Consider the following 13362-nt stretch of genomic DNA (forward strand, 5'->3'; position numbering starts at 1 on the left):
GAGTGTTTTTTTTTTTTTATGTGGTTTGCTGATGCAAATGCTATTGCATTCCTTGAATAATATATTTTCTAAACAGTCTATGGGGGTTATTTACTAAAGGCAAATCCACTTTGCAGTACAAGTGAAAAGTGCACTTGGAAGTGCAGTCGCTGTCAGGGCTGGTGCAAGGATTTTTGACACCCTAGGCGAAACCTCATTTTGACGCCCCCTATTCGCTCCTCCCCTCACTGAGATTTTTGCGGTGCCTCTTCATCTAAACTTCAGCCCCTCTGTACCCCCCCCCCCTACATACACACAAATATATATTTTCCCCCTCTGTACACAATACAAGGCACTTGACAGCAAAGTTCATTGTTTAATCTCTTGTGACTGGGTGCAGGATGCAGCACTGAGCGTGCTGCCTGTGCTTCCACATGTACCTGAGCCAGCGGCGGTGAAGGCTTTACTCAAGGAGAACTGCGCTGCTGCCTGTCTGTTCACGTCTCTGATAACAGATTCCCAAGCAATCAGGCGGAGGTGGAGATCGGATATCACGGCAAGCCTGGGCTGACATGCAGGGCTTCCATCACTGTCACCCCCCCCCCCCCCCCCGGTTCCATCAATCATGCAGCACTTCCAGCCGGCTGCTCCTTGTCCCGGCTCCATCCCCTCATCTTCTCACTCGCTACGGCGGCACGCACTACAGTCTTCCCGCCAATTTGTGTGCTTGGTATGTAGCTTATTGTACGGGTTCTTTAGATTCATTGCATGCGAGTGTTTTTTTTTTTTTATGTGGTTTGCTGATGCAAATGCTATTACATTCCTTGAATAATATATTTTCTAAACAGTCTATGGGGTTTATTTACTAAAGGCAAATCCACTTTGCAGTACAAGTGAAAAGTGCACTTGGAAGTGCAGTCGCTGTCAGGGCTGGTGCAAGGATTTTTGACACCCTAGGCGAAGCCTCATTTTGACGCCCCCCCATTCGCTCCTCCCCTCACTGAGATTTTTGCGGTGCCTCTTCACCTATACTTCAGCCGTGGTCTATATGCCTGCACCTGTGCCCCTGGACCTGGCCCAAAGACAACTAGAGGATGGCACCGGCTCACTTCCTCATGCCAGCTGTGGTCCACAGGCTAGAGCAGTATACAGAGAGGCTAACTGTGTAACTGACTGCCTGTACAAGCGACAGATACACGGACAATGCTCCTAGTAAAAACAATAATGCATGTTTTTTGACCTCCAAAAAGATCTGCATTTATTTATTTATCTATTTTACAAAAGTGGATTTGAACCTCCGCACCTCAGATCACCCCAATTCCTGTATTTTCAGGTCTCAGATTACCAAAATTGTTCCACCTTCACACCTCAGATCACCCTATCACTGTATCATCCTGAACGTTCCCCTCTGCACCCCCCCCCCCCCCCAGCTTTGTTCCCCCGAAAAACCCCACCACACACACATATCAGTTCCTATATGTACCCCCCTGCACATCTGCCCCCATACACACACATCAGTTCCTCCTCTGCCCCCCACGCACATCTGCCCCCCCCCCCACACACACCAGTTCCCTCTCCCCCCCCCCCCACACATATCAGTTCCCCCTCTCCCCCCACCACACACACACACACACCAGTTACCCCTCAGTACCCCCCCGCATATCTGCCTCCCCCCACACACACACACACACACACATCAGTTCCCCCTCTGCCCCCCACGCGCATCTGCCCCCCCCACACACACACCAGTTCCCTCTCCCCCCCACACATATCAGTTCCCCCTCTCCCCCCACCACACACACACCAGTTACCCCTCAGTACCCCCCGCATATCTGCCTCCCCCCCCACACACACACACACATCAGTTCCCCCTCTGCCCCCCACGCACGTCTGCCCCCCCCCACACACACCAGTTCCCTCTCCCCCCCACACATATCAGTTCCCCCTCTCCCCCCCCCACACACACACCAGTTACCCCTCAGTACCCCCCCGCATATCTGCCTCCCCCCACACACACACATCAGTTCCCCCTCTGCCCCCCACGCACGTCTGCAACCCCCCCCCCCACACACACACACCAGTTTCCCCTCTCCCCCCACACATCAGTTCCCCCCCCCACACACACACCAGTTACCCCTCAGTACCCCTCGCACATCTGCCCCCACCCCACACACACACCAGTTCCCCCTCAGTACCCCTCGCACATCTGCCCCCACACACACACCAGTTCCCCCTCAGTACCCCTCGCACATCTGCCCCCACCGCACACACACACACATACCAGTTCCCCCTCAGTACCCCTCGCACATCTGCCCCCACACACACACACCAGTTCCCCCTCAGTACCCCTCGCACATCTGCCCCCACACACACACACCAGTTCCCCCTCAGTACCCCTCGCACATCTGCCCCCACACACACACCAGTTCCCCCTCAGTACCCATCGCACATCTGCCCCCACACACACACACCAGTTCCCCCTCAGTACCCCTCGCACATCTGCCCCCACACACACACACCAGTTCCCCCTCAGTACCCCTCACACATCTGCCCCCACACACACACACCAGTTCCCCCTCAGTACCCCTCGCACATCTGCCCCCACAAACACACCAGTTCCCCCTCAGTACCCCTCGCACATCTGCCCCCACACACACCAGTTCCCCCTCAGTACCCCTCGCACATCTGCCTCCCCACACACTAGTTCCCCCTCTGTACCCCCCCCCACACATCTTTCCCCACACACTAGTTCCCCCTCTGTACCCCCCCCGCACATCTGCCCCCCCACACACTAGTTCCCCCTCTGTACCCCCCCCCGCACATCTGCCCCCCACACACTAGTTCCCTCTCTGTACCCCCCCCCCCCCTACACACACACAAATATATATTTTCCCCCTCTGTACACAATACAAGGCACTTGACAGCAAAGTTCATTGTTTAATCTCTTGTGACTGGGTGCAGGATGCAGCACTGAGCGTGCTGCCTGTGCTTCCACATGTACCTGAGCCAGCGGCGGTGAATGCTTTACTCAAGGAGAACTGTGCAGCTGCCTGTCTGTTCATGCCTCTGATAACAGATTCCCGAGCAACCAGGCGGAGGTGGAGATCGGATATCACGGCAAGCCTGGGCTTACATGCAGGGCTTCCATCACTGTCACCCCCCCCCGGTTCCATCAATCATGCAGCACTTCCAGCCGGCTGCTCCTTGTCCCGGCTCAATCCCCTCATCTTCTCACTCGCTACGGTGGCATGCACTACAGGCTGGGGATAGAGTGATGTCTTCACAGGCGCAACCGCCCCCTAGCCTAGCGGCTGGCGCCATAAGACATGTTTTTTAAAAATGCAGAACCTGGAGGTATTTTAATACTCCGAATCCCCAGCGAGTGGCTGGGGATCCGGATTTTGGCGCCCCCCCACCCTGGCACCCTAGGCAGCCGCCTGATTTGTCCATTGCTAGCGCCGGCCCTGGTCACTGTAGATGTGAGGGGGACATGCAAGGAAAATAAAAAACAGCATTTTATCTTGCACATGATTGGACGATAAAAGCAGCAGAGCTTCCCCTCATTTCAGATCTTCCCTTCAGATCTACAGCGACTGCACTTCCAAGTGCACTTGTAGTGCAAAGTGGATTTGCCTTTTGTAAATAAACCCCATTATCTCACAAAAGTGAGTACACCCCTCACATTTTTGTAAATATTTTATTCTATCTTTTCATGTGACAACACTGAAGAAATGACGCTTTGCTACAATGTAAAGTAGTGAGTGTACAGCTTGTATAACAGTGTAAATTTGCTGAAATCAAAATTATTGAAAGGAGAGGGGAATAGATATGAACAGGGGGGACTTTATATGGAGCACACAGTCTTCAGGGAAAACCAATTATCAACTAGTGTAAATTTGCTGTCCCCTCAAAATAACTCAACACACATCCATTAATGTTTAAACCGCTGGCAACAACAGTGAGTACACCCCTAAGTGAAAATGTCCAAATTGGGCCCAATAAGAAATTTTCCCTCCCCGGTGTCACGTGACTCGTTAGGCTGCGTACACACGGTCAGACAAAATTGATGAGAATGGACCGAGGTTCAGTTTCATCGGTCCAAACCGACCGTGTGTATAGCCCATCGGTCTATTGTCCTTCGGTCCAAAATTTTAAAACATGCTTTAAAACCGAACCGATGGACCGCTTCCCGATCGGTCCAAACCGATGGTTAGTACAGAAAGCATCGGTTCAAAACCCGCGCAAGCTCAGAATCAAGTCGACGCATGCTTGGAAGCATTGAACTTCGCTTTATTCAGCACGTCGTGTGTTTGACGTCACCGCGTTCTGACCCGATCGGTTTTTGGAACGATGGTGTATACGCACATCAGACCATCAGGCCACTTCAGCGGTGAACCGATGGAAATGGCCCGTCGGACCATTCTCATCGGTTTGGAACGACCGTGTGTACACGGCCTCAGTGTTACAAGGTCTCAGGTGTGAATGGGGAGCAGGTGTGTTAAATTTGGTGTTATCACTCTCACTCTCTCATACTGGTCACTGGAAGTTCAACATGGCACCTTATGGCAAAGAACTCTCTGAGGATCTGAAAAAAAGAATTGTTGCTCTACATAAAGATGGCCTAGGCTATAAGAAGATTGCCAAGACCCTGAAACTGAACTGCAGCACGGTGGCCAAGACCATACAGCGGTTTAACAGGACAGGTTCCACTCAGAACAGGCCTTGCCATGGTCGGCTAAAGTAGTTGAGTGCACGTACTCAGCGTCATATTCAGAGGTTGTCTTTGGGAAATAGACATATGAGTGCTGCCAGCATTGCTGCAGAGGTTGAAGGGGTGGGGGGTCAGCCTGTCAGTGCTCAGACCATACGCTGCACACTGCATCAAATTGGTCTGCATGGCTTTCGTCCCAGAAGGAAGCCTCTTCTAAAGATGATGCACAAGAAACAGTTTGTTGAAGACAAGCAGACTAAGGACATGGATTACTGGAACCAGGTCCTGTGGTCTGATGAGACTAAGATAAACTTATTTGGTTTCAATTGGTGTCAGGCGTGTGTGGCGGCAACCAGGTGAGGAGTACAAAGACAAGTGTGTCTTGCCTACAGTCAAGTATTGTGGTGGGAGTGTCATGGCCTGGGCTGCATGAGTGTTGCTGACACTGGGGAGCTACAGTTCATTGAGGAAACCATGAATGGCAACATGTACTGTGACATACTGAAGCAGAGCATGATCCCCTCCCTCCGGAGACTGGGCCGCAGATGACCAGTGCCTTGCTAAAGAAGCTGAGGGTAAAGGTGGTGGACTGGCCAAGCATGTCTCCAGACCTAAACCCTATTGAGCATCTGTGGGGCATCCTCAAACACAGGGGTGGGCAATTATTTTTTCGATGGGGCCACATGAGAAACTAAAAATATTTTGGAGGGCCGGGCCAAAAGGCTAAACTCAATACTGCATAAAATCAATTGTATTTATTTATAAAAAGCAGTAAATATCATTGTTGGACAACTGGTACGAGTACTTGTTATAGTTAAACAATGAAAAAGTGAGGTTGCCTTACAAGAAATTTTTTTTAATTTATTAAACAAAATTTCCCAAAACAATGAACATTTTTCACTATTTGTGACTCATATTAGTGAAAATTTCCAGAGAGGATCAGAGACTGCGGACATGATACCAGAGAGGATCAGAGACTGCAGACATGATACCAGAGAGGATCAGAGACTGCGGACATGATACCAGAGAGGATCAGAGACTGCAGACATGATACTAGAGAGGATCAGAGACTGCGGACATGATACCAGAGAGGATCAGAGACTGCAGACATGATACCAGAGAGGATCAGAGACTGCGGACATGATACCAGAGAGGATCAGAGACTGCGGACATGATACCAGAGAGGATCAGAGACTGCAGACATGATACTAGAGAGGATCAGAGACTGCAGACATTGTCCCCATAAAGTCCTGCCAAACGACAATGTATGCCGTGTCATAAATTATGGTTTATGTATGTCTTATTGTCTTAGTGATTGATTCACATCACAACTTCATTGATAGCTTTTTTTTTGTATGATTTTTAGTTTTGCTCATTACTGCCACACACGTGCAATGCATGGCTGCATGTGTGTGTCAGTGATGAGCAAAAGCAAAAATCATACAAAAAATAAGGGTATCAATTTCAAATCAATGAAGTTGTGATGTTAATCAATCACTAAGACATACATAAACCAGTGTGCCATCAATTGCTGCCAGTGTGCCATCAATGGCTGCCAGTGTGCCATCAATTGCTGCCAGTGTGCCATCAATTGTTGTCAGTGTGCCACCAGTGTGCCATCAATTGCTGCCAGTGTGCCATCAATTGCTGCCAGTGTGCCATCAATTGCTGCCAGTGTGCCATCAATTGCTGCCATTGTGCCATCAATTGCTGCCAGTGTGCCACCAGTGTGCCATCAATTGCTGCCAGTGTGCCATCAATTGCTGCCAGTGTGCCATCAATTGCTGCCAGTGTGCCACCAGTGTGCCATCAATTGCTGTCAGTGTGCCACCAGTGTGCCACCAATTGCTGTCAGTGTGCCACCAGTGTGCCATCAATTGCTGCCAGTGTGCCATCAATTGCTGCCAGCATCCCCACAAGCAAGTACCTGATGATGATGATGATGATGATGATGAAATCTCTGTCCTGTCAGTGTTTTGCTGCCTGCAGTCCTCGGCCGTCTCGGGTCTCCTACAGCAGCCTGTGCAGTGTGCACAGTGTGAGGTGAGGAGTCGGGACCGGGTCATTACTTGGCGGGAATTGGGGGACTTTTTTGAATTCGGGGACACTCACTCAATTCGGGGACACACCCCCCGCTGACGGCTGGGAATGCCGTCAGCGGGGGGCGGGAAAGGAAGCGTGGCCAGCTCCAATGGCTTCTTCGGCTGAATCAGCGGGGGGCCGGAAAGGAGGCGCAGCTAACACCCACGGGTTTCTTCGGCTGCACCAGCGGGGGGGCGGGAAAGAGGTGCGGCTAACACCCGCAATTCTTTCAGCTGCAAATTCAGACTTCAAATTCAGATTTCTAGCGATCCGCCCGGGGGCCGGATTAAAAGGTCCGCCGGGCCGTAGTTTGCCCACCTCTGCTCAAACAGAAGGTGGAGGAGCGCAAGGTCTCTAACATCCACCAGCTCTGTGATGTCGTCATGGAGGAGGGGAAGAGGACTCCATTGGCAACCTGTGACGCTCTGGTGAACTCCAAGCCCAAGAGGGTTAAGGCAGTGCTGGAAAATACATTGACAAAGGTGCAGGTGTGTCAGGAGAATGCACATGCTCCATGATATGATGGGAATTAGAAATACAGGAAAGGAGCTAGCACTGCAGTTTAAAAAGCTATCAGGTTTGCATGAATTGTGTGTCTATCAACTGTCGGCAGTAGGCCAGCAAAGTGCAGCACATCGGAGAGTCTGAGAAGGATTTAGCCCCTCTGCCAGTGTCACAAAAACCACAGACACAGAAAGCTGACTCAGCTTTTCCTTCATTCTGACTTCTGAGGAAGTGAAAAATGTGTGGCGGAACGTAGAGTTTTATATACATTACATGTACAAATAGAAAAATACCATAACTTTTTTTTAACATTTTCAGTAAAAAAGGGTTATAGCCTCTGGCAAGTCCTTATTGCTGTCTGTGAGCTCATATTGTTATCTGTGACCCCACCTGGAAGAATTCCTCTCCCTTCTTGTGTGGTCAGCTGGGCAGGAAGCAAGCAGAGTCTCTCCAGCAGCTACACTGACAGCAATAACATAGGATTGCTTGCAGCAGCTGCACAGAAACGTGACAGGTGGAAGTCAAGTGTAGTATGCTTTCAAATGGCTTTGATTTTCATTTGAGTCACTAATGATAATAATCAGGCTGCTGCTGAGATGCTTTTACATTCAATACACTACCGGATAGGTATTAGAAAAATCCTGCCGTTGAGCTGCCCGTTTACCACCCTGCAGTGGCTGGGTGTGTGCACATGCCCACTTCTGTGATGCTTTGCTTAGTGGTTGTGGCAGGAATTATACCCCCTTGTCCCTTGCAACGGGCGTAGCTCCCACTGAACACGATCCATTCAGGTGAATGAAATGCATGAAGCTGTGGCATACTAGTGTAGGCTTCATGGAGTTAAAGCAATAGGCAAATTTAATGCTTCCTCACCACCTTTCAAATGCTCTCTGAAAAAAGGTCTGAAGGAGGATCGTCTTTTAGGGGCAGATCCACAGAGATCTGCACCCGCGCAGCGTATCAGAGATACGTTACGCCGCCATAACTTTCCCGGCTTTGGGTAGAATCCTGAAAGATTGCGCGCCGAAAGTTACGGCGGCGTAGTCTATCTCTGGCGGCGTAACGGTGCGTAATTCAAATCTGAGATTAGGGGGGCGTGTTTCATTTAAATGAAGCGCGTCCCCGCGCCGAATGAACTGCGCATTCTCCGTTTCTAAATTTCCCGCCGTGCATTGCGCGAAATGACGTGGCAAGGATGTCATTTTTTAAACTTAGACGTGACTTACGTCCATCCCGATTCACGGACAACTTATGCAAAAAAAGAAAAAATTCAAATTTCGGCGCGGGAACGACGGCCATACTTAACATGGCAAATCTAACTATACGCCGCAAAAAAGCAGCTTTAACTATACGCCGGAAAAAGCCGACTAGAGACAACGTAAGAGAATGCGACGGCCGCGCGTATGTTCGTGGATCGACGGAAATAGCTAATTTGCATACCCGACGCGGAAAACGACGTGAACGCCACCCAGCGGACGCCGAAGTATTGCATCTTAGTTCCGAAAGGCGTACGAGGACGTACACCTGTCGGATCTAACCCAGATGCCGTTGTATCTTGGTTTGAGGATTCAAACCAAAGATACGACGCAGGTAATTTGAAAGTACGCCGGCGTATCAGTAGATACGCCGGTGTACTCTGGCTGTGGATCTGCCCCTTAGAGAGCACCACTAGTGTGAATGAGCCCTTATGGAACATGTGTCAAACACAAGGCCCATGGGCTCATCAGGCCATTTCATGGGGCCCTTGCGTCTCTCCTGCAGTTGTTACACTCTGCAGGAGAAGGACAACGATGACCTGAGGAAAGTAAGTGACGGGCCGGGGACAAACTGGCTGCATTTGGGGACAAACTGGCGGCATTTGGGGACAAACTGGCTGTATTTGGGGGGGGAACTGGCTGCATTTGGGGGGGGACTGGCTGCATTTGGGGGGGAACTGCCTGTATTTGGGGACAAACTGGCTGCATTTGGGGACAAACTGGCTGCATTTGGGGGGAAACGGGCGGCGTTTGATGGGCACAGTGTCTGCGTTTAATGGGCACAGTAGCGACAATTGATGTTTTTTTTTCTGTTTGTTTGCTCCCCCTAAAATTTTGGGCACCAGCCGCCACTGCCTATGGTAAAAAAGTACCGTATTTATCGGCGTATACCGTGCACTTTTTTGCCCTAAAAATCAGGGCAAAATTGTGGGCGCGCGATATACGCCGATACCCGCTTCCCGCGCTGTGTTTGAACCACTGCGCCGACATATACCGAGCGCAGTACACTCGGGTATAGTCGGGCAGGCTCGGCTCCTCTCGCGGTCACGTCTTGTGCGTCCTGTACGTCCTTTACGCGAGAGGAGCCGAGCCTGCCTGACTTTACCCGAGTGTACTGCGCTCGGTATATGTCGGCGCAGTGGTTCGAACACAGCGCGGGAAGCGGGGATCAAGCGGGGAGGACACCACGATGGCCGCAGAAGGACGCCGGAACGGACGAGGCCGCCGATGGACGCGATGGACGACGGGCAGGACGCGATGGACGACGGGCAAGACACCGACGAGGGGCATCCAAACTGTAAGTATTTTTTTTCAAGGAATTTTCCTTCAAGTTCGGGGGTGCGCGCTATGCGCCGGGGCGCGTTATAGCAAGATAAATACGGTAGCTAAGTGTCTGTGTGCACATTGTGCATTATGGTGCGCTGCAACACAGGAGCTCTTTGCAGATGCATTGGAGTATTTAGGAATCAATGAAGGGGGCCCCAGCACATTGCAGCATGCTTTGTGCTACGCCTACGGTGTGTAGGAGAACGTGTTTTTATTGCTGCGTGTTTACTCAACGTGATGGTGTATATGGGATGATAACACCCATAGAAGCTTGGACTTTATTCTGCTCATCAAGGACAAAACCATAAAAAGCAGGAACCTCGTATTACACAACACATAATGGTTTGATTGTTTGGCCCGGGGGTTACAGCTACACGTCATTAAATATAATTTTTATTTTTTGAATTAAATGTCTGACATTCTCATGTCAAACGATATGATGTGGAATTTAAATGACTAGAACTTTGTTTCCTATTAAAATACAAATGCTCTGCTTTCCGGGTAGACCTTCTATAACATGGGGCTTGTGGGACTGATATTTATCTGATGATTCATTCACATTCACATTCCACCGTAGATAGACTTTTCACTGTGAAATAGTCATTATGGAAATATGTGTATGTGTTATGCATAGCTCACAACTGTCCTGATGTCAAGGGATTGTTGCTGAATTAGAGGAACTGTCCCTGATTTCGAGGGACTGTCCCTGATTTGGAACAAAGTCCCTCATTCCTCCTCATTTGTCCCTCATTTTGGTCTGATCTGTATAGTTGTATATAAAATACACTTTTTATCTTTCAAAAAGTGTTTCCCATCCCAGTGCTAAACCTTTCATCTGATTTCTAAATGGCTGCATTTGTAAATTTCAAAAGCCAATATAAAGGAATACACCCTGTTCCAAATTATTATGCCCATAGGTGTGCGCAGCCTATTGCATTAGGGTGTGCACCCCAAAGCTCAAACACACACTACTGATCACTTACCATGTTCATTCAGAAAGGGAAGGGGCTCATAAATTCTAGGGATGAGCCGAACACCCCCCCCCCCCCCTTCAGTTCGCACCAGAACCTACGAACACACCAAAAGTTTGTGTGAACTTTAGAACCCTGTTAAAGTCTATGGGACTTGAACGTTTGAAGTCAAAAGTGCTAATTTTAAAGGCTAATATGCAAGTTATTGTCCTAAAAAGTGTTTGGGGACCCAGGTCCTGCCCTAGGGGACATGTATCAATGCAAAAAAAAGTTTTAAAAACGTCCGTTTTTCTGGGAGCAGTGATTTTAATAATGCTTAAAGTGAAACAATAAAAGTGAAATATTCCTTAAAATGTCATGCCTGGGGGGGGGGGGGGTGTATAGTATGCCTGTGAAGTAGCGCTTGTTTCCCGTGCTTAGAACTGTCCCTGCACAAAGTGTAATTTCTGAAGGAATAAAAAGTCATTTAAAACCACTCGCGGCTATAATGAATTGTTTGCTCCCGGCAATACAGAGAAAAGTCATTGATAAAAAAAAAAAATGCCTAGGGGTCCCCCCAAATTCAATTATCAGGCCCTTCAGGTCTGGTATGGATGTTAAGGGGAAACCTGCGTCAAATATAAATAAAAATGACGTGGGGTTCCCCCCAAATATCGGGTCTGGTATGGATTTTAAGGGGAACTCCACCCCAAATTAAAAAAAAAATGGCGTGGAGTTCCTCCCAAAAAATCCATACCAGACCCTTTATCCGAGCACACAACCTGGCAGGCCACAGGAAAAGGGGGGGCCACGAAAAAAATGACTTATTTTCCTTCAGAAATTACACTTTGTTCAGGGACAGTTCTAAGCACGGGAAACAAGCGCTACTTTACAGGCATACTTTACACACCCCATAGGTACGAGATTTAAAGGAATATTTCACTTTTATTGTTTCACTTTAAGCATTATTAAAATCACTGCTCCCGAAAAAACTGTTGTTTTTAAAACTTGAGTTCAACTCGAACTCGAAGCTCATCCCTAATAAATACATATTTACCGGCCCCTTCCCTCACTCATCCTAAAACATCTCTGCAGCAACATCTGGCAGGAGAGGAGGGAAGCTGGAGGGCTGCAGAGGGAAGGAGTTGGGAACCAGGGCGGTAGGGGAAAATCTGTGCTGCACAGAATGATTAAGGTGTGCCTGGGCACATCCGGCACACCCAGTGCGCACGCCTATGATTATGCCAATGATATTTTTCTCATTTACCTAAATAATTAATGGTTTCCTCCTTTCTGATGCTTTGCCAGGCTCTAACTGCAGCTGCCTTCAGATGTTCTTTGTTTGTGGGTCTTTCTGCTTTTAGTTTTGCCTTCAGTACGTGAAATGCATGCTTAATTGGGTTGAGATCAGGTGATTGACTCGGCCATTGCAGAATATTCTACTTATTTTCCTTCAAAAGCTTTTGGGTTGCTTTTGCAGTGTGTTTTGGATCATTGTCAATCTGTACTGTGAAGCACCATCCAATGAACTTTGCTGCATTTGGCTGAATCTGGGCTGACAGTATATCTCTAAATACTGCAGAATTCATCTATCTGCTTCTGTCTTCTGTCACATCATCAATAAACACTAATGACCCAGTGCCACTGGAAGCCATGCATGCCCATGCCATCACACTGCCTCCACCATATTTTACAGATGACGTCAGTGCCCATCACTGCCAGCTATCAGTGCCACTTCTCAGTGCCCACCAGTGCCACCTATCAATGCCCTTCAGTGCCACCCATCAGTGCCACCTCTCTGTCACCTCTCAGTTCCCACCCGTGCCACCTATCAGTGCCCACCCTTGCCGCCTTATCGGTGATCATCAGTGCAGCCCATCAGTGCCCATCAGTGCAGGCTATTGGTGCCCATCAGTGCAGCCTCATCAGCGTACATCAATGAAGGAGAAAAATTACCTGTTTGCAAAATTTATAACAAAATATAAAAAAATAAATATATAAAAAATTTTTTTTAAATCTGTCTTTTTTTTTATTTATTTTTTAACAAAGAATAAAAACCGCAGAGGTGATAAAATGCCACCAAAAGAAAGCTCTATTTGTGGAGAAAAAAATATAAAAATGTCATTTGGGTACAGTGTTGTATGACCGCGCAATTGTCATTCAAAGAGAATGAGAATGATGAAAGCTGAAAATTGGTCTGGGCAGGAGGGGGGTTTAAGTGCCCAGTAAGGAAGTGTTTAAATCGCTTACTGGCTTTTTGTATTTCTTATGGACCCAGTGGGGGAATTTCCAAACCAGAGTTTATTTTACTGTCATCTCCTCCCCTTCATTCTGCAATGCAGAGTAACAATTTCTCACCCCTTTCCGCCATAATGACCAGGAATTTCCAAGTCACCACTGAGAAAATCAAAAACCTGACATTTGGTTCAACCTACTGTAACCCTCCAATACGGAACTATCAGGCTTGCTAGGCAAACACTGCGCCATTTTAGTAGTTGGATGTGACTCATCTAGTGAGGTCACCAAATGAAAAGAGAACTGCTGATATAGCATC

General features: G+C 48.5%; 1 protein-coding gene across 1 annotated transcript in view; it reads left to right on the forward strand.

Moving 5' to 3' along the window:
* The first annotated feature begins 631 nt into the window (after positions 1-631).
* LOC120915501 (interleukin-18-like) overlaps positions 632-13362 on the forward strand; it is a 37491-nt gene continuing 24760 nt past the window's right edge. Inside the window, exon 1 of the mRNA XM_040326063.1 lies at positions 632-709. The gene's annotated coding sequence lies outside the window, so the exon portion shown is untranslated. The remainder of the gene's footprint in view (positions 710-13362) is intronic.

The sequence above is a fragment of the Rana temporaria genome, chromosome 10, assembly GCF_905171775.1.
Source record: "Rana temporaria chromosome 10, aRanTem1.1, whole genome shotgun sequence".
Lineage (NCBI taxonomy): Eukaryota > Metazoa > Chordata > Amphibia > Anura > Ranidae > Rana > Rana temporaria.